This window comes from Capsicum annuum, unplaced genomic scaffold (genome assembly GCF_002878395.1).
Source record: "Capsicum annuum cultivar UCD-10X-F1 unplaced genomic scaffold, UCD10Xv1.1 ctg82516, whole genome shotgun sequence".
In the NCBI taxonomy this organism is placed as follows: domain Eukaryota; kingdom Viridiplantae; phylum Streptophyta; class Magnoliopsida; order Solanales; family Solanaceae; genus Capsicum; species Capsicum annuum.
Genome location: NW_025893317.1, coordinates 20,925 through 44,178, shown reverse-complemented (window position 1 = coordinate 44,178; position 23,254 = coordinate 20,925). Strand labels below are relative to the sequence as shown.

The 23,254-nt window shown below is 36.1% G+C and overlaps 1 long non-coding RNA gene across 1 annotated transcript; it reads left to right on the top strand.

Moving 5' to 3' along the window:
* Positions 1 to 501: 501 nt before the first annotated feature.
* On the top strand, positions 502 to 2,119 carry LOC107877008. Its single transcript, XR_001676095.2, has 2 exons — positions 502 to 1,364; positions 1,939 to 2,119. It is a non-coding gene; the product is annotated as an uncharacterized LOC107877008 (long non-coding RNA).
* Positions 2,120 to 23,254: the final 21,135 nt, after the last annotated feature.

Below are 23,254 nucleotides of genomic sequence, written 5' to 3'. Positions count from 1 at the left end.
GGATTAAATCACCCTTAGAAAAATATCTGATTTCGCCACTGATATTTTTGTTGCTAACCCCCCACCCTTCAAACTCTACAATATTATGTTAGGAGGTATAACTTAAGAGTTGTTTGGGTAATTGACTAAAAGTAGTTGTTTGGTTGGTGAAATAAGGAAAATAATCTCGAGATATTGAAAGTTTCTTTCTTTTCAAGACTCTTTCCTTTTCTTTGGGTGGTGTTTATTTTTGGAATTTTTTTTTCCTTGAAGAATTGAAAAACATGTTAATGAAAGTCATGACTTAGCATTAGTACTCTATACATGTTAGGATGTGTATTAGTTATAAGTTACATTGGTTTGTAAAACTTTGAATTGTTACATTTCCATTGTTGAATTGATAGTTGCATTGAATTGTTAAATTGAACTCGACTCTTCTTTGTAGACACGTAATTTTGTCCCTCCGCGAAAGAATATTTTCTATTTTTTACCTTATCTTACCGTGTACCCTTAACCGTGTAATTATCCCTCATAAAAGAATAAAAATAAAAAATTCCCTAACAAATTTTATTCTATCCTAACCCCCTTTACACCTTATCCTAACAACTTATCCTAACCACCTACCCCTATCCTTACCCCCACCTCATACCCACGTGTACCCCTATCCCACCTTTCTCACATTTTTTCCTTCTTAACCAATTCAAAAAAGGGACCAAAAAAAAAAGAAAAGGAAAATTATCTACACAGCATAATGGATTCCCATTGAATACATGGGCCCACGGGATTTACAAAGGGGCTCTCACATTTTTGGCACTCTCACAGAATATATACATACACCATCATCTTCATCAGAAAGGAGAATATACACACACAGGGAGCTGAGAGAAAAACTCCATGGAAGACGACACTCCCACAGGTGTAGATGCATACACACATAGATGATAATACACATACAGCTCACAATTCATCTCCTTCGTACAAAAGCACACAAAAATCACACCACAGAGAGATTGAGAGGGAGATCGTGAGGTAGTGAGAGAGTAAAAGAGTAAGAGTAGCACAGAGAGAGGGAAAGAAACGGAAGGGGTTCGAGGGAGATCTCGAGAGAAAGTAGTAAGTCGGCTCAATTTTAGCGTCGCTCCGGAGATACCCTTTACTGAAGTCGACTCTCTTTTTCCGACTTGACCGACTAACCTCAAATCACCAAAATTCCCTCATTTTCTGGGGGTTTTCCAAGAAAATTTGACTCGAAAACTTCTAAACTTGCCAAAAAACGTTAAAGATTATTGGAATTCGTTCCCTTTCTAGCTATTCTTGCCATTGTTTGCATCTACCAGGGTTTTGAGCATGCAGTTTCTTCTGGTTTCATCATATTTTGGTCTCAGGTATTCATTTGCGCTTTGTAGATTTTTTCATTAGAATCAAAATTTGGTTTATCATGTTCTTGGATTGTTTGTCGATTGATTTGGAGAGTTAAGATTTCATTGGTATTCTTCGAGGTTCTAGAGAAGGCTCTTATTCTCTATTAAGTCAATCGAAAGCTCTTGAGGTCCAATTCTACCTTTTCTTCTTTTAATTTTATGTGATTATGACTGATTTGTGTGGTTGGCATGTTTGAATCCCTGTTTGTTGTTTGTTTGATGTTGGATTTGGAGGTGAAAATTTGATTGATGAATGGCGCATAGAATTGGTTTAATCATGTGGTTAAAAAAATGGATTTGGGGAGTGAAGATTGAAAATCTGATGAAATTGTGAATTTGGATCAACTTTGGTTTATTGTTGTTTTCGGAATGATTATGAATATTGTCGAAATGTGATTATGATATGTTGGAATGGGTAGGCAAGTATTGGTTCGGGTAGGCAATATTTAGGAATAAGGTATTTTGTGTTGGAATTTGGAATGTGTGTTGAATGTTTTCTAGTTTATCATATCTGATTCGAGTGTATTCATTTGATCAGGGAATGCCTGAGGTTTCATGTATTTATTCACCGGGGAATGCTCCGAAATATCATGTATTCTAAGGAGGCTTGTGATCAAGGATCGAGGCATTGGGTAAAGCATTGGAGAGTAGTTTAGGATTAGTGTAGGTTTACTTTTCAGTACCTTTTTATTTTGGACTGTATAATTGGACTGACACTATATTTAGGATTTGTTTTGTTTGTGGTTGATTGTTTTATGTGTTTTTGTGTGGTTTATACATTCGTGATGTCAAATTAGTCGATACGCTCCACCAAGCGACCGTGGTCGAACCACGGGATCGAGGGGTGCCTAACACCTTTCCCTCAGTGAACGGAATTCTTTATCTAGAATCTCTGTTCGTGGATCAGTTTCTAGAGTCAAACGGTTTTGAAAAGGATTTCCAAAGGTGACTTGGCACACCCGATTCATGTCATATGGAGACTCTGAACAAAAAATATAAATAATCCTTTTTCGAAGAAAATTTTTAACCTTTTGTCGCTTTAATAATATAAACCCTTTCAAAACTTTAAAATCGTAGTCTTTTTGGCTAAAAAAAGGGGTGTGACAGCTCTGGCGACTCTTTCAGAATTCAAGCTTATTTTTTGGAGTTGTATTGGATTAGTTTGGCATTAGAGGTGTATAGACATTGTTTGTGTTATCGTTTGTATTTATTTTATCATTGTTGAGTGCCTACATTCTCTTTGTTTACGATTTTTGTTTATGTATTACCGCTTTATATCTGGTATCGTTTGCATAACTCGAGTCAATTCTTCCTGCAACAAGTCTCGGAGTGCACGTTGTGTACACGGACTCTAGTTAAGTCACCTTTATTTTAGGAGGGGGAGCCGTCGAACGTATGGAGTGGGTGGAAAGCTGTCACAGCCACTACACTCCCCTGAACAGCCTTGTTAGTGAACCCCAGCGTAGATCGGACTTTAGGTCATGCTTATCTGTATCATATCGAGACTTAGCGGGGTCCACTTGGTCCTTTGTAGGAGACTCACCTCTAAAGCATCCCTACGTGCTAAATGTTGCATCTGTGAGGGTAACATGGTCATTGGATGGACTGATTTGGGGAAAGCATGTGTCTGAAGTAAGGTGTGTAGGCATTAAAAAAAAGGTGAATCAAAAAGAGTTTCATAGTTTTTAGGGTTCTTTCTGATTTTTGTTTTCCACAATTAAAAAAAAATAGGTTTTTTACTTTTTGTACTCATTTTTCAAAAATCAAAAACATCAAAAAGATTTTCCTTTTGTTAGCAAACATTCACAATTCGAAAACTCCAAAAAGATTTTTTTAGGAGCTTTTTATAAAAGAAAAATTCAAAAAAAAAAGATAGTAGAAGCTTTTTGCATTTCATATAATGAAAATACCAAAATATTTTTCTTACATAATTGTTGGTGTCATTTTATGTGGAGTGTCAAATTGAAAATCCCCAAAAAGATTTTATTTTTGTCGTTGTAGTTGTGTGTCTCGAGTCAAGGTTTAGTTAATTCTTTAATCCTTATTTGTCCAATCTGGACGAACTACGCACCCCTGATTCTCCTCTTTCTGGATGTGGATATGTAGGCAACCTATTGTTTGTTTGGTGACATTTTCAAATAGGAAAAAAAAGAGATTTTGAAAAATTATTGAACTCTAACGCATTTGCTATCTCTTGTGCAGTTAGTTTAAGGTGGTTGGTTTGTGGCATTTTGGCTGGTCCTCCATATTGCTCCAAGTCACAGAAAAAGTTATGGCCAACAAGGATACCGAGTTAGTTGTCACTAATCAGATAGGGAGTTCGGGGAATGAGAATGTAGGAGCTAATGTAGAGATTCAAAAATTAAGGCAGCAAATGATAGAAATTCATCGAGCTTGGGCTAATGGGTTGCTGCATCCTCCATTTCCCGCTGATAATCTGGAACATATTTCTAGTTTGCCTCCAGTGTCACATGCATAATTCCCTATTTTGGTCGACATGCCACAACATGCATCAAGACCTACTCCGAGGCAACAGTATCCAAACACTTCCAATATTCATTTCCTTACTCCTGAATACAAAATTACCATATGCTTGGCTCCGCCTGCTATTCATGCTTTTGCAGTCCCACTCCCGTCTGAAGCTCCTTCTTTTAATATCAATCCAAAGGTTGTGATTCCTCATTCTACAAGCGACCCTGTATTGAATATTTTTAGTGATCAACATTATGGTCCCGAGTCCACATTTAAGTCAACTAGTCCTTACGACTGTCCTCAACCGCCTGAATTTTCTCCTAACATTGAGAAGCCTGTTATGACAGAAGAACAAGAGGAAATGGCCAAAAAATTGAGAAGTTTGGAACTAACTATGAAAAACTTGCAAGGACTTGGGGGAGGGGGGACAAAAGTGTCTCATATAAAGATCTGTGCATGTTTCCAGGTGTACATCTTCCTCTTGGTTTTAAAATGCCGAAGATTGAGTAGTTGATGGACATGGCGATCCTGTAGCACATTTGAGACGCTATTGCAATCAGCTAAGGGGTGGTGGAGGGAAGAAAGAATTACTCATGGCATATTTCGGTGAGAGTCTTTCAGGTCTAGCTCAAAATGGTTTGTTGACTAAGACATCGACAAGTGGAATAGCTGGGATTACCTGGCTAAGAAATTTGAGAAACAATTTCAATACAATATGGAGTTGATTCCTGATGAGAAATCCCTAACTAATATGAAGAAAAAGAGTACTGAAACTTTCAGGGAGTATGCGATTAGATGGCGTGAAGCTGCTAGGGTGAAACCGCCAATGAAAGAAAGTAAGATAGTAGAGGTATTTATTCAAGAATAGGATGAAACATATTATCAATACTTATTACCTGCATTAGGCAAGCCATTTATTGAGGTCCTCAAAATGTGGGAGATTATAGAGGATGGAATTAAGACAGATCGTATTGTGAGTTTTGCAACATCGAAAGCGGCTACTCAAGCAATTTAAAAAGGTTCAAGAATTATGGGAGGAAAGAATAATGAGGAAGATGTATCTGTCATTGTAGTTGGACAACAGGCATAGGCAAGCGGACCACACCATCGTTACCCACAGGCTCAAACCCAAGTTTATACCAAAGCTCCACAGAATCTTTCCCGAAATTCATTATACTCTATTCCCCCACCTCCATATCCAATATACAATGCATAACACTATGGTTAATTTCATTCTTACCCACAATGGTGTGTACCAACTCTTCAGAGTCATCCTCAAACTCCACAAACATACCAAAGCCCTTCTAGGCCATATTTTTGGTCCAAGCCAGACAATGAAATGAGGCAGAAGTCGAGGGATAGCTTCACACCAATTGGAGAGTCGTATTTAAGTTTATTCCAGAGATTGATACAACAGGGAATGATCACTCTTCTCCTTGGGTATACTCCTGACCCACATTCAAGAAGTTTTGATCCTAATGTACGATGTGCATATCATTCTGATGTTCAGGGTCACAGTATTGAAGATTGTCACGCTTTGAAAAAAGAAATTGAAAAGATGATTCAAGATAAATCAATCATGGTGAAGAACATTGACATTGAGGGAAGCTCTAGTCATGCTGATATGCAAAACAGTGGCTAAGATGTCAGGCTGAGCAATTGAAAAGTCACCCCTCTCCCTACTAGGAAGAGGTATGGTAGCTTGTTTTGTTTTATTTTCTGTTGTCCGAATTATTTCAAGGTTGTAGTTCAGGATCTATCTTGTTTTGCCCTTTTGTCGTTTATGTTCAAACCCTTCTATCTTTTGTTTCAACTAAATGAAGTGTCCCATTTTTCTTTGTGTTTTAAATATGTGTTGTTTGTTTGTTTTCTTTACATAGTACATTTTATGTTGACTCTAGTGATATGGCATGCTAGTGAAATTTTCAGCCAGATCTTAAAATTTAGTCTAAGCATGAACATTGAATCAGAGGGTTAAAGTTAGAAAAAGAGAGCATCTGAGAAAATATGTAGAGTGCTGAGACATTTGGTGACAAGTTCGAGCCTTCTTTGAAAATTAAGGCAATTATTTTAAGAATCACAAGAATAAATTAGTCATCAATTGAAAAAATAGCTCAATTAGGTCAAATAACGGATGTGTGATCCCGAGGAACAGAAAAATCAGCTCCACGAAAGCATGGGTCAGTCGATGTGAGGGATCTATAACACAGGTGGAGTTGTATGTTTGACAAGCCTAGGAGAAGTAGTGGCACTCATGTTCAGTTAAAGTTAGTATTGTGAAAGTGTCACAAATGATCTTCATCTTTCACTTTCATATTGCATGATATGTACTAACATTTTCAAGGATTGATATGACGAAGACATTTCATTCTGCTATTCATATATTGTGTCATCCTTTGCGTACCCCATTTGAGCCATAGTGTTATTTTATTTCATACACCTCTTTTGGAATCAAGATAGAGTCATCAAAGCTCAAAAGAAAAGTGTCAAGCAAAAAATAATGTTAGAAAAAAGAGAGAGAAAAAATGTGTCCAAAAAGAAAAAAAAGAGAAGAGTGTCAAGATAAATAGAGTCAGAAAATTCCCAAAGAGAAAGAGTCAATAAAAGAAAAAAAATAAACTTATCAAGTAAAAGAACAAGCTTCCAGAACTACACATGACTAGATTCTCCTCTCTCGGGGGTGAGATACGTAGGTTGCCCTACCCGGGGCTCGGTTCAACCAAATAAACAATTTAGAATCACCAGTCAAAAGAAACTGGGGGATGAGTTAATCCTCATTGTTTGAGTCGATTCCAAAAGTTGTAAGTCCTACCCCACTTCAAGTGTTGTTTGGGCCTCATGTCATCCTTTATTTCTTACCTTATCCAAAAGCCAAGTTACAACCAAAGAAAGACCTTCAGATCAATCTTTGAGAATGTTAACGCTAAGCAGGGGATATGATGATATCTTTTGGGAACTACTTGTCTTCCTCAGCATAAGAAATCAGGAGAGAAATAAAAATGAGAGAGTCTTATTGGTGAAAACCCTCACGGGCACCGTAAGATGATGGTAAGTTGAGAGAGATAAAATGTAACACCCTGAAATCGGGTCCAAAGACATCACACGGTGCTTAGGATCACAAGTGACCCCATGCTAACCCTTCTACTGGAATAACTCATAAGCAACTGAAAAAAGTATAAATCTATATAAATCTGCGGAAAATAACTCTTTTCTGGATATGACAGATACAAAACTAAATTTACAAGATTACAACTCTGCTTTTACAACCAAAACTGAACCGAAATACATCAAATTCTACTGACTGTCTATGAAGCCTCTACTAGTACTGACTATAGGTAGCTGGGTCATGACTCCCGACTATCCCAACTCAATACGAATGAAAAAAGAAAATACAACACTATTAGTTCTGCATAACTGACCCAAGCCCTTCAATTAAAAGGACTAATCACTTGCTGACTGGATACCACGAACTGACTGGATCTGAAGGTGCATTCTATACCTTGTACCTACATTCTGAGAAAATGTATCCCACATATGAATATGTCGGTCAGTACCATGGAAATGTACCGAGCATATGAGGGTGCAATGCATATATAAAATAATATCTTAATATCATCTCAGTTCATAAAATTATGCATGCTGATATAAACGACTCACTTAACACGAATTAAATCATCGAAATCATGGATGAATAATACATGTAAAGTAAAACAAGTGAGTCATTACAATAAGTTCTCAATTCACTTCTTCCCTGGTTTCAAACATATAGATAATCAAGTTTCAAAACAATTCTCTTTAGAATATATAGTCTTTAAATCTTTCAAAAATAATGACTTCCTCAAACTCAATCTTTCAAGAAATTATATTTTCATCTCAGATAGAAGAATACACACACACTGGGAATCTCTTACAATCGACATAAACCTCATGAGCTACATGGAGTCCAACGTTCTACCCACGTTGGAGAGAGTCTCCCTAGTCCTTGCCATCGGAGTAGGACCTTAAATCATCAATCCAAACATTAGTGATCACTATATAAATCAGCCTCAGGCTCACATCCTACGGGGGCACATAGTTCTAGGGAAGTACTAAAACAGCTATACCTTCTGGTCAGTGCTAAAGACTACTCTTGGACTTAGCTCAGATCTTTTCAAAAGAAAATCCACTAATAAACAGTTCAACAATTCACAATGGGAACCATCTTGCTACCCTTTTTATAATAATCAATAAAAGTGGATTTCTTTTCTAATCTAGGGTTCAAAAACACCCCTTTTTACGACCGAAAGGTCAAAAGCTTCTTCATCATCTCAAATCATTCAAACTCAAGATGTTTATAACACATGATTTCTCAAAAACAACAATCTCAAATAGAGTTCAAAACTCATTTCTCAAAATCACATTCAAACTTATCAAGATTCAAGCTTTACATCATAAACACATATAAATCCCTTCAAAATCTGGAAAATTCAGTTATAAGGTCCAAAATATCATCATTCTCATATAATTCCGCTTTTAAAATATCAAAAATATCATAATCTCGTGATAATCAATATAGGATATAAGTTCATGCTTCAAAATCATAGTGAAACATATGAAATCCATAACTTCGTAAAAGAAAGTATTTTTGGGCACAAGAATGAAAGAGTGTTCTTGTTGAAAACCCCCACATACCTTAAACTTGAAGATTTGAATGACTTTCCAAAGGACTTAATGCTATTCACGAACTTTTGGGTGTCCCTCGTAGCCTTCGTAACGGGGATTCCGAATAAGTAAAAATTATAGAATTGTCATGGTTGAATCTCTAGCTATTGGGGTTTTTATGTTGAAACCCTAAAGGTTGTTCTTGGTGATTTTGAGAGAAAGTACACTTATTATTGATGTTATGGGAGTTTAATCCCGTGTTATAGACATATATAGGGGTGTTTTTGGAACTTAGAAGTGAGGTATGCGGCGCACAACCCATGACACACCTTAAGGTGTGCGTCGCACACCTTATGGCAGACATTTAAGTGTGCCTCGCACTCCTAATCGCACATATTTGATTGTGCGGCGCATTGCCCATCGCACACCCTTACCGTCTCTCACAAAAATGGGATAACTCTTCACTCGAGTATCAGATTTTTGCGAAATTGGTATCGTTGGAAAGATAATTCAATTATCTACAATGTGATAGGTCTTGAGATGAAAAGTTACATGTATATTAAGATATATTCACATTTGAAGTTGACCCTTGTAGAATCAAATGTCAAACTTTGGATGAATCAATTGGTCTTAGCTCAACTTTGTTCTAGGTCATTGCTATGAACATTTTTCACCTCTAAACTACTCCATAGACTAGGATAATGATCATAAAACATGTATTCACATTCAAATTATTTGGATTAGAGCTTAGACGCGTAAGATCTACGGTTAGAATTTTAGCACGAAAATACGGGTTATTACATTATACGGGTTATTGATATAACTCTATAGCATGGAATATAATTATATAACTCATAAACTAGGATAGGATTGCTAGGCCATAGGCAACGCAACTTCTTACTTTCAAGCTTAGCATCGCTTCTCAAATACTCTCTCAACTATACTATTCCCCTTAAATACCATACTCATTTGATTCAACTTATAATTCTCATATTGGCACTGCGAAATCTTTCTACTAAGGTCTAAACTAAACTAAGTTCTCTCACCATGATCAAGCCTAACACTAAATCACAAGATACAACATACTAAACCACAATACTAGTCTAAACCACAAGGTTCAATAGTCTATATCTTCTTAGAGCTCACACCCTAAGCATAACATGCCTTACCACTTCAATGACTAATTTAAAACTCTTGATATGGATTCACTAGTGCATATTGCATTCATCATCTTACACCCAACATGACATTCAAGCCTATCATTAAAAATCACATATAACTTTAAGGAAAATACCCCTAAAGGCATACTTCACATATTCTCTAAACCTTTATCAACAACAATTTTCTTGCACTATTCTTAAAAGCATACACACAATTTCTAACTAACCATGATATGTATCAAAGACTTGGCCTCAATCTTGCTTTACACTTTAGCTTTAGATAGAAAAGCATAAATAATCTTTCTTAATGAGGGTCATCAACTCTCTCACATCTAAACCATTGCTTATCCAATATCATCACCACTATCTTAACATAGGAAGAGGTCACCGAAGGGCTAACATATATAAACCAGAAGCACGAAAACTACAATACATAACATTAACACTTATCTCATCATAACTCATTATTGACATGTATCATAATCTAATTCTTAAAACTTGGTTTGGTTCTTCACTAACCATCTCCCCCTTAGGTCGAAGCTAGTATTCTAAGCATATATCCTCGAGACTAAGCCGTGATTTCATCATTCTAATATCTTTACATAAACACTAAACTCACAAGGGTAAACTAATTTTGAACTTACCGACTTCATTCTTGAACAACCCATCCATATGCCATCCTTAACTTTTTAGCTTCAATAATCATCATCAAAGACTTAACACTTTTATTTGCAACCATACCTACATCTCTAATCAAACAATCATAGCCTACCAAAATCACACTTCTATACTTATATTTTGCCCAAACCATGAGAATAATAATCATACTTAAAAGGCTCAATATCTTCAATCATAACTCCTTAACTTGGCTTTCAAGAACATCATTAATATCTAACTAGCCTTTCTCCACCTAGCAACTCAACGTTACTACGAACCACACAATATGCAATAATCCTCGAAAAATAAGGCATCCCCATAGCACCTTGGGTACACCCCTACATCATACTTAATTACAAACACATGATCTTACACTCTTGCATACACTGTTCAGGCCTACTAGATAACCTCCGTATTACTAGCATCAATAACCGAACCATCAACTATTCAAACTTAATATCTAGAGCTAAACATGATTTACAACCCAATCTCACACACAATTATCCCTTCAAAACTATAGAACACAACATTAAGAAAGACTAGTACACAATGACAATCGATCATAATCATATGGCCTATCTTATTCATAATCCGTTAACACATCCTCCTTTTTCCCATCATTACTATTTATCCATCTTCACACCTAAATTACTTTCATAGCTTTATAAATTTCAACTAAACTTCCTCTTGCAATCTAAGGAAAGCCTAAATTAACAATACTCAACCACTAAGTACTTTCATCAAAACCTAAACTTTCCTAGCACAACAAATACCATCAATAACTCTTTTCATACTTCAAGCAAACAACAATCCACCTTAACTAATAATCTCCTTCTCTAACTTCACTAAACTAACAAACAAGGGTATATCACTTCATTACTAATTCAATCATAAGCAAAAATTCAGCTATACATATTCAATAAATCGCCCTTACCACCATTCTTGCCACTACACTTCTAAACCCACAAGTTCAACTAACACAAGAATTTCAACTAAACGTTACTACTTCTGTCACTACACAGAAACCCACACTTTCAACTAGCACCAGAACAACAAGATAAACAACAAGTTGCTAGTGAATCGAAATAGGCCTCACACGGCTTCACTAGACTTTGGTTTTGTGTTTTGATTAAGAAAATTATATGAATAACAAATCAACTATGCTAGTGAATCAAAATAGGCCCTCACACGGCTTCACTAGACATTGATTTTTCACAAACATAATGATAACAAGATTACATAATACTAGAGATAGAAACTTGACACACAATATTCAATGATCTAAGAATACACCTTACTCTGTCTTAATTGAATAACTAGTAAGAACGAGGGCATAACTTTAAATTTAAGGGACTTATAACACACTAGAAAGCTCCTCTCAAGTTGCTTGGTGTAACTTCAGAAACTTCTGCTAGCAAATATAAGAGCATTATCTGGGGTGGAACTGGAACTTGTTGATCGTGCTATCTCAAGAATACTACATAGATAGGGAAGTATAGATTTACATTACGGATTTTGGGGAGGAATCTGAAAACACATCTGACTTGGATTTAGTGCATGATTTTTACAAACATGATAAAGAAATTCAATCTTCGAAACTCAAAAGCATTGACGGGATACTTTCTAGCTTTGTTACAAGCCAATAACTATCTATGGAGACTTAAGCTTAACTGTTTCTGATACCTTGAAAATGAGGCAGAGTTGGACAGAATAGACTAAGATGAGAATTTATATAAGTTTTTTGGAAAACCTTTTTATAGAATGATCTTATACCATTTCGTAAGACTTTACTAGACACGACTTCATAGAGACCCAAGGACTCTTGAACTCTATGCTCTGATACCAAGTTTGTAACGCCCCGAAATCGGGTCCCTAGACTTCACATGGTGCTTAGGATCACAAGTGTCCCCAAGCTAACCCTTCTACTGGCATAACTCATAAGCAACTGAAAAAAAGTATAAATCTATACAAATTTGCGAAAAATAACTCTTTTCTGAATATGACAGATACAAAACTAAATTTACAAGATTACAACTCTGTTTTTACAACCAAAACTGAAACGGAATACATCAACTTCTACTGACTGTCTATAAAGCCTCTACTAGTACTGACTATAGGTAGCTGGGTCATGACTCCCGAGTATCCCAACTCAATATGACTGAATAAAGAAAATACAACACTATTAGTTCTACATAACTAACCCAAGCCCTTGAATCAAAAGGACTCATCACTTGCTGACTGGATACCACAAACTGACTGGATCTGAAGGTGCATACCATACCTTGTACCTATATTCTGAGAAAATGTAGCCCACATACGAATATATGGGTCAGTACCATAGAAACGTACTGAGCATATGGGGTGCAATGCATATATAAAATAATATCTTAATATCATCTCAATTTATAAAATTATGCATGCTGATATAAATGACTCACTTAACTCGAATTGAATCATTGAAATCATGGATGAATAATACATGTAAAAGTAAAACAAGTGAGTCATTACAATAAGTTCTCAATTCACTTCTTCCTTGGTTTCAAACATATAGTGTAATCAAGTTTCAAAATAATTCTCTTTAGAATATATAGTCTCTAAATCTTTTGAAAACAATGACTTTCTCAAACTCAATATTTCAAGCAATTATATTTTAATCTCATATAGAATAATACACACACACTGGGAGTCTTTTACAACCGACATAAACTATGTTAGCTACATGAAGTTCAACGTTCTACCCACGTTGGGGAGAGTCGCCCTATTCCTTGCCATCAGAGTAGGACCTTAAATCATCAATCCAAACACTACTGATCACTATATAAATCAGCCTCAGACTCATATCCTATGGGGGCACGTAGTTCTAGGGAAGTACCAAAATAGCTATACCTCCCGATCGGTGCTAAAGACTACTCCCGAACTTAGCTCAGATCTTTTTAAAATAAAATTCACTAATAAACAGTTCAACAATTCACAACGGGAGACATCTTTCTACCCTTTTTATAATAATCAATAAAAGTGGATTTCTTTTCTCATCTCGAGTTCAAAAACACCCCCTTTTATGACCAAAAGTTCAAAGCTTCTTCATCATCTCAAATCATTCAAACTCAAGGTGTTTTTAACACATGATTTCTCAAAAACAAAAATCTCAAATAGAGTTCAAAAGTCATGTCTCAATATCACATTAAAATTTATCAAGATTCAAGCTTTACATCATAAACATATATAAATCCCTTCAAAATCTGGAAAATTCAGTTATAAGGCACAAAATATCATCATTCTCATATAATTCCGCTTCTAAAATATCAAAAATATCATAATCTCCTGATAATCAATATAGGATATAAGTTCATGCTTCAAAATCGTAGTAAAACATATGAAATCCATAACTTCGTAAAAGAAAGTATTTTTGGGCACAAGAACGAAAGAGTGTTCTTGTTGAAAACCCCCACATACCTTAGACTTGAAGCTTTGAATGAATTTCTGAATGACGTAATGCTATTCACGAACTTTTGAGTGTCCCTCATAGCCTTCGTAATGGGGATTCCGAATATGTAAAAATTATAGAATTGTCACGGTTGAATCTCTAGCTGTTGGGGTTTTTATATTGAAACCCTAAAGGTTGTTCTTGGTTATTTTGAGAGAAAGTATACTTATTTTGATGTTGTGGGATTTTAATCCCGTGTTATAGACATATATAGGGGTGTTTTTGGCACTTGGAAGTGAGGTATGCGGCGCACAACCCATGATAGACCTTAAGGTGTGCGTCGCGCACCTTATGGCATACATTTAAGTGTGCCTCGCACTCCCAATTGCACACATTTGATTGGGTGGAACATTTACCATCGCACACATTTGATTGGGCGGCACATTTCCCATCGCACACCCTTACTGCCTCTTACAAAAATAGGCATTACTCTTCGTTCGGGCATCAGATTTTTGTGAAATTGGTATCGTTGGAAAGCTAATTCAATTACATAAAATTTTATAGGTATTGAGATGAAAAATTTCATGTATATTAAGAGATATTCATGTTTGAAGTTGACCCTTGTAGAATCGAATGTCAAACTTTGGATGAATCAATTGGTCACAGCTCAACTTTGTTCTAGGTCATTGCTATGAACATTTTCCACCTCTAAAATACTCCATAGACTAGGATAATGATCATGAAACTTGTATTGACATTCAAATCATTTGGATTAGAGATTATACACGTAAGATCGATGGTTAGAATTTTCGCACGAAAATACGGGTTATTACATAAAATAAGAGAGTTATTGGTTTAAACCCTCACGGGTACCATAAGATGATGATAAGTTGAGAGAAATAAAAATGAGAGAGTCTTATTGGTGAAAACCCTCACAGGCACCATAAGGGGAAAGTGAGCGGAGAGAAAAATGAGAGAGGTTTGTTGGCAAAAACCCTTCAAGGTTTTACTAGCCGAATGAGGTCTTAAATACAATTGACCTACAAAAACAACTCAGTTTCAAGGACATTAACTCAACATTAGTTGGTAGAAAGTTTGGATGGAAAGATCAGGCAGCTTAATCCAAAATACATGGCATAATCATTAGAGTTGACTGTCATTTCTAGATAAATTTTTTGTTTCTTTGTTTTAAATGGGGACATTCACTGTCTTTTCTTTATTCTCTTTATTTTTATTTTGTTTTCTTGAGTCAGTTGTCCAAATAAAAGTCATTGTCATTTTTCTCTTGTTTTTGAGTCAAGACCATGTCAAAACGAGTGAGAAAGATTTCAAAACTGGCTGCCAGCTTCCTCAATTGCACAAAGCAAGACAAAAATCCAACGCATGAAAGACATATGATTGTGAGCCGAAATAAGGCATGCAGAACGTTTTGTCAATAGACCAGTCTAGGAACTTATGGAAATATCATGGTTCAAAGGGTTTATTTGAGAAGTTTGGCAAAGCATAAATACTATGTTTATTTCAAAGTCACTCTTAATATTTGAGTTCGAATCAATAATGTAGCGAGTCAAAGACATATGCTAATGGTTGAAAGCAAGATTAATGTGGTAGGGGCAAGAGCGATTACCATGAAAGCTAAAGCCACAAACCAGCCACCATGTTTTTAAACTAACAAGTTTTCTTTGTATGAAACAGGAACGCATGTTACCTTCGAATCAAGGATTTCAAAGCCTAAACATCAAAAGTTGCAATGCCTCACTTCCACAAATGTAGGAGACAATATTTTTGCATAGTTTTGGTAATCAAAACCATGGTAAAACTCATCATCTAATATCTCTAGGAGATACACTTCCTTGTTTGGATAATTTAAGAGACATTTGTACGGAGATGCATTTCCTTGTTTGGGTAATTCAAGTGACATTTGTAATGAGACGCACTTCCTTGTTTGGTAAATTAAAGTAACATTTGTAAGGAGACGGACTTCCTTGTTTAGGTAATTCAAGCAACATTTGTAAGGAGACGCACTTCCTTGTTTGAACAATTCAAGCAAAATTTGTAAGGAGACACACTTTCTTGTTTTGGTAATTCAAGCGGCATTGGTAAGGAGACGTACTTCCTTGTTTTGGTAATTCAAGCAACATTTGTAAGTAGATGCACTTCCTTTTTTGGACAATTCAAGCAGCATTTGTTAGGAGACACACTTCCTTGTTTGGATAATTCAATCGGCATTTGTAAGGAGATGCACTTCTTTATTTTGGTAATTCAAGCAACATTTGTAAGGAGACACACTTTCTTATTTAAACAATTCAAGCAACATTTGTAAGGAGATGCACTTCCTTATTTTGGTAATTCAAGCGGTATTCGTAAGGAGACACATTTCCTTGTATTGGTAATTCAAGAGGAATTGGTAAGGAGACACACTTTCCTATTTGGGTATTTATAGCAACATTTGTAAGGAGACGCACTTCCTTGTTTGGATAATTCAAGCAACATTTGTAAGGAGGCGCACTTCTTTGTTTGGGTAATTCAAGCGGCAATTATAAGGAGATGCACTTCCTTATTTGGGTAATTCAAGTAAAATTGGTAAGGAGACACATTTCTTTGTTTGGGTAATTCAAGTGTCATTTGTAAGGAGACACACTTCCTTGTTTGGGTAATTCAAGTGGCATTTGTAAGGAGATGCACTTCCTTATTTGGGTAATTCAAGCGGCATTTGTAAGGAGATGCACTTCCTTGTTTTGATAACTCAAGAAACATTGGAGCCCGCCCGAAGCACAAGGTGAATAAATGAAAAGTCAAACAACAAGGTGAAGAAATTGAAAGCCAAGCAACAAGTTGAAAAAATTGCAAGTTAGGAGCCCGCCTGAAGAATAGGGTGATGGAACTCAAGTCAAGAGTCAAAGAAGCTGCATAGATAGGATTTTTGAAATTTCTTTTATTTTTTTAACTTGTAATTTTTATTTTTGATGTAATGACAGAGCCGCAGACCGGAGCCTCGACGGGACCTCACCTGACTCTCCAACTCGATTGTCCTTCTTCCTTTCATTTCTTTCCTTTGAATAATGGTCGGATCAAAATTCTGTCTCACTGTCTACTTCTTTGTACGAAAACACTTTGTTTTTACATGAAAAGAGGGGCATGATGTAGACTCGTAATTTTGTTCCTCCTCGAAAGAATATTTTCCATTTTTTACCTTATCTTACCGTGTACCCTCAACCGTGTAATTATCCCTCATAAAAGAACAAATAACAAATTCCCTAACAAATTTTATCCTATCCTAACCCCCTTTACACCTTATCCGAACAACTTACCCTAACCACCAACCCCTACCCTTAACCCCACCTCATACCCACATGTACCCCTAGCCCATCTTTCTTATATTTTTTCCTTCTTAACTAATTCAAAAAAGGGATAAAAAAAAGAAAAAGGAAAATTATCTGCATAGTATAATGGATTCCCATTGAATACATGGGCCCACGGGATTTACACAGGGACTCTCACATTTTTTCCACTCTCACAGAATAGATATATACACCATCATCTTCATCAGAAAGGAGAATATACACACAGGGAGCTGAGAGAAAAACTCCATGGAAGACGACACTCCCATAGATGTAGACGCACACACGCATAGATGATAATACACACACAGCTCACAATTCATCTCCTTCGTACAAAAACACACAAAAATCACACCACAGAGAGATTGAGAGGGAGATCGTGAGGTAGAGAGAGTAAAAGAGTGAGAGTAGCGCAGAGAGAGGGAAAGAAATGAAGGGGATTCGAGGGAGATCTCGAGAGAAAGTAGTAAGTCGGCTCGATTTTAGCATCGCTCCGGCAATACCCTTGCCAAAAGTCGAATCCCTTTTTTCAACTTGACCGACTAGCCTCAAATCACCAAAATTTCCTCATTTTTCTGGGTTTTTTCAAAGTAAATTTTACTCGGAAACTTCTAAACTTGCCGAAAAATGTTAAAGATTATCGGAATTCAATCCCTTTCTGGCTATTCTTGCCATTGTTTGCATCTACCAGGGTTTTGAGCATGCAGTTTCTTCTGGTTTTATCATATTTTGGTATCGGGCATTCATTTGTGCTTTGTAGATTTTTTTTGTTTGAATCAAAATTTGGGTTATCATGTTCTTGGACTGTTTGTCGATTGATTTAGAGATTCAAGATTTCGTTGGTATTCTTCAAGGTTCTTGGGAAGGTTCTTATTCTCTATTAAGTCAATCGAAAGCTCTTGAGGTCCAATTCTACCTTTTCTTCTTCTAATTTTATGTGATTATGAATGATTTGTGTGGTTGGCATGTTTGAATCCCTGTTTGTTTTTTGTTTGATGTTGGATTTGGAGGTGAAAATTTGATTAATTAATGGCATATAGAATTGGTTTAATCATGTGGTTAAAAAAATGGATTTGGGGAGTGAGGATTGAAAATTTGATAAAATAGTGAATTTGGATCTACTTTGGTTTATTGTTGTTTTTGAAATGATTATGAATATTGTCAAAACATGATTCTGATATGTTGGAATGGGTTTGCAAATATAGGTTCGGGTAGGCAATATTTAGGAATAAGGTATTTTGTGCTTGAATGTGGAATGTGTGTTGAATATTTTCTAGTTTATTATATCTGATTAGAGTGTATTCATTTGATTGGGAAATACCCCGAGGTTTCATGTATTTATTCAAGCCATCATATTAAGTTTGGGAGATCCCTTACTAGACTCTAAACTGAAGTACACTCACTGCACTTTGGGGTCTGGAAAACTACTATACACGCATATCATGGCACTTAACCCGAATGACTACACCTGAAAGTGGAAAGCCCACTGTTAATACTACCTTCTGAGATACACTTTATCATTCTATAGACCAAGTAGTCATCATATAATACTTGCACACTTACTAACTTCGGGTCTTCATAGGTGTCCCCATAGTCGGAGTGCACACCCTCTAGTGATTTAACTATAATTTCTATTAGTTCAACTTTCAAAAACTCAAACTTAGAATCTAGCACTCAACATGGATATCACCAAGCCTTCAATGAATCATACTACTTCCGACATAGCCTACCAATATCGCGACTCCAAACATACATCTCTCTACTATGAGAATCAAGATCATATAAAAAGGCTCAACACTACCAATCAAAACTCCTTAACTTGGCTATTTAGAACACCATATACCATCTAACTAGTCTTTCTCCACCTAGCAACTCAACGGCACCACTCGTCACACAAAACGTGCAATAGTCTTAGAAAATACCGCAACCTCAAATCACCTTGGGCATACTTCTATATTATATATGCAACATCATACTTCACTACGAATCAAAAAAACTTAAACTCTTTCATATACCGTTCAATCCTATTGGATTACTTTCATAAAACTAGTATCATTAACCAAGAAATCATCACATCCACCTTCATGGACATCAATTTTTTAAAACTTAATGTCTAGTGCTAAACATGATTTTACAACCCAACCTTACGCATGATTCTCACTTGGATACCATGAAATAAGCATCAAGAAACACTAGTACACTAGAACTTCCAAACAACAAGTAAATGATCTTAACCTTACGGTCTTCCTCATCATAACTCATTAGCACGTACTATTTTAACACATCAAGCCTACTAATTTTTTCCCACAAAACATACATCATTAATCTCATGCCACTATTTTTACCACCACATTCTACATTAAATTCAAGCATATAGTCCTGTACCAATCATCTATCACTACTGAAAAATGCAACGTAATATGCTAGTCCATAAAAATTGGGACATACTATACAAACACCTTAAAAATCACTACATACCTTCTCACAAGTAGTACTAGTTTACAATTACCAACGAAAAGAAGGTCAAGGGGTAAAGTTACATAATAGACATGATCAACCTTAATCTTATATTATAACCCCATACAATCTTTTCTACTTATACGGATCTCTCACCTCATACTTACTTACCCAAACATACATTTAGACTACCTCCAAATTCCACAAACAACCATGAGTCTATACTTACAACTTACTGGCTAATATAGCCATTTTAACACTTCAAGCAACCGACAAATCACCCTAACTAACAACTCCGTCTCCACCTTCTACTAAGCTAACACACAAGGACGAATCACCTATTTACCAACTCAATCTCATGCAAACAGATTCAGCTATATATATATATATATTAAACCAACACAAGAACAAAATGGACAACAAGTTGCTAGTGAATCGAAATAGGACTCACACGACTTCACTAGACTTTGATTTTGTATTTTGAACAAGAAAATGAGATGAATGATAAGTCAACTATGCTATTGGATCGAAAGAGCCCCACACGGCTTCACTTGACTTTATTTTTTTCAACAACACCTTGATGACAAGATTACATGAGATAGAAATTTAATATGCAATATCCAATGAACTAAGAATACACATCTTACTATGTATAAATAAAATCGGAGTCAAACATTTCCTCCACAGACTACAATACCATTCACACATGCTACTAGTTACCACATCAGTCTATCACCATGAGGGGTAAATCATTCTCGAACATCGGTTATTCAACTAAAATATTCATTTACATAAAAGTCACCCTCGCTCTGACTTCTAACTTTGTGACTTCACATCACCAACTTCTTAGTCTAATTTCACTACGAATAGGTCATGACAACAACACTTTAATGCATACTACTATTCGGGTGGAAATACAGTTCCAACATTCTACTATACGTCAACCCCCTTAAGAAAGACATTTGTAACATAAATTTGAAGGGGACTAAATGCAATTAATACCTCAATCTGGAAAGCACGATTCCATCAGGATCAATGTTTACATCGGAATCAATACACATTGAAGCACTAACGGACTCTTCTAAAGTCCTTGCACAAATTTTAACTCTTATATGGTTCAATCAGAAAGTACCATACCATTTAGATTCTAAACTTCTACACTTGAATCACCTCAATAATGAGACATATCTGAGGACATTAGGGTAAGGAAAGAATTTGGGATGACTTTTTTTTACTTTTTTATGGGCGACACCATAGCATGAATTAGAGTATGAAAGAGGAACATTCTGACTTTATTGCACGAACTAAAACATGAAGAAAGAGAGACATTCCTAAACACCAAGTAGCCTCCTACTTATAAGTGTGGCGCACTACATACCCATAAACAAGACTCTACCCGACGCGATTTTGCAGACACCCTGGGACCATGAACCGTGCTTTGATACCAAGTTTGTCACGACCCAAACCGAGGCCCTGGCCGTGACAAGCATTCCAAACCACGAAGGCCCGAAACACCCCTATCTATCTGGTAATTGTGCACATAATTCATATGATAATAAATATGCGAAAGATACACAATATTATGGAAAACATGGTCATAAATCAAATGAAATCAACAAAGGAGAAATAATGTCCCACAATATCTATCGACATCTGAACAACCATCTGCGAAATCTCTAATACATGATTGAAATAAATTACTGTCTGAAAACTGGGACAAGGCCCCCAGTAGACCCAAAACTACCAAATGATAAAAGAACTGACAGACATCAGGCCTTCCAAAATATAGAAGGATCACCACTTGATTCTGCAAATCTATTGCAAGAGATCTACTAGTTATCTGAAACCCTAAACTGTGCCTCCAAACCTGGGAGGGAAGGGGGTCAATACAAAAGTACTGGTACGCAGAGAAATTAAAAAAAAAAATATTTTTTCCAAATATAGGTGAGATCTATTATAAAGCAGTTTCATATCTAATCATTTGAAAACACATGGGCATAATGTAATAGTTTTCAACAATAATGTAATGCAGCTGAGCTAGGTGGAATACCCTACATATAACATTTACACCAACTGTCAAATCTCGGTTGCTGCCGAGATTAGAGTATAAGTGAGGGGAAGACACACAAGATCACACAGCAGGGTGTCTCGACCCAATAAAGTATAGTAGTGCCCAAGATCACTTAGCCTGGGCTGTTAACCATAGTCCCAATTTGGGAATGACATAAAGTCAAGTACACAAGATCACTTAGCCTGGTACCAAATCCCCATGTCGGCAAACACGGTTTCCAACGATGAGCCCTTACACTCAAACGCCTTCTTCGGGCATCCACCTATCTCATGTAAAATCAATGCATCAAACTCTATTTAATTCAATCATATATCTTATTCTGTAGGGTATCATCATACCCGACTTGCAAGCCATCAATATCACATCATTATTTCATGCAACCATTATATTAATCATATTTCAACAAAACAACCCTCTCATTTCAAGTCAAAAATCATAATCATTTTAAAAATATTTCATGTCATGCTTGTCAAGATGATTTCAAACAATTCACATCATATGAGGATTTAATATAAAATCATATCAAGAGAGGATTTTCATATAATTCATGCTCTCAAGTTAACATCTTTTCGGAATACATGCATATACGTATATCATATATCAAATCACTTCAGGTATAGGCCTAAAGGCCAAATCAATATCATAAAACATTTAAAACATATTCATATTCGTAATTTCAAAACCCCCATTTTGAAAACATGAAATTTTAAGCCCATGAGGTTTTTGAGATAAACCCACGTACCTCTATATGTGAAGATAATGGTGCTTTTTGAAGCCTACGTTCTGGGGATTCGAAGATAATGGTGCTTCTTGAAGCCTACGTTCTGGGGATTCCAAATATGCAATTAGTTTCAAAAATCTACGGTTGAATCTTGAGTTGCTTGGGTTTTTATTTTGAAACATAAGGAGAGTTCTTGATCAATTTTGATGAATGAAGGTGTATTTTGGGGTATTTGGGGACTGAATTTCGTGTTTATAGCTAAATAAGGGTGGGAAAAGGACCATTTTGCCCCAAAAATGGAGTGTTTAAGTCACTTGAGTAATAATTTATGTGTCGCACACCTTATTGCGTAATATAGGTTGTGCGGCGCACTCTTTATCGCATACATTAGGTTGTGCGTCGCACACCTTATGGCATAAGTTAGGGTGTGCGTCGCACACCTCATGCTGCACGATACACTCCTCTTTGGAAAGCCATAACTTCTTCCTCGGGTGTCGTATTTTTTTGAAATTGGTATCATTGGAAAGATAATTCGAATACCTTTCATTTGATATATAGTAGGCACTCTAATTCAATATATACAAAGAGTAATGGTCGATTGAATTTGACCTAAGTTTTCAACGCTCACTAAAATTCGAACGATAGGACAACTTTCAACTTGTCCTTGAGGTTGGGGACCTCTATGATCTCAATTGATGCTTAAATAGGTTTACACACTACATAATTTATTAACACACTAAAGTTGCATTGGATTTATGGCTTTTGGAACCTTTACGTGAAGGAAATGACGATTTTTGTTCTCATCCGAATTGCGGGGTGTTACACAAGATTAGGCTTTCATTCTTCAAACTAAGGAACCTAAGGTACATGGGACTATCCTAATCTTCATGGGCATGGATTTACTTTTTTA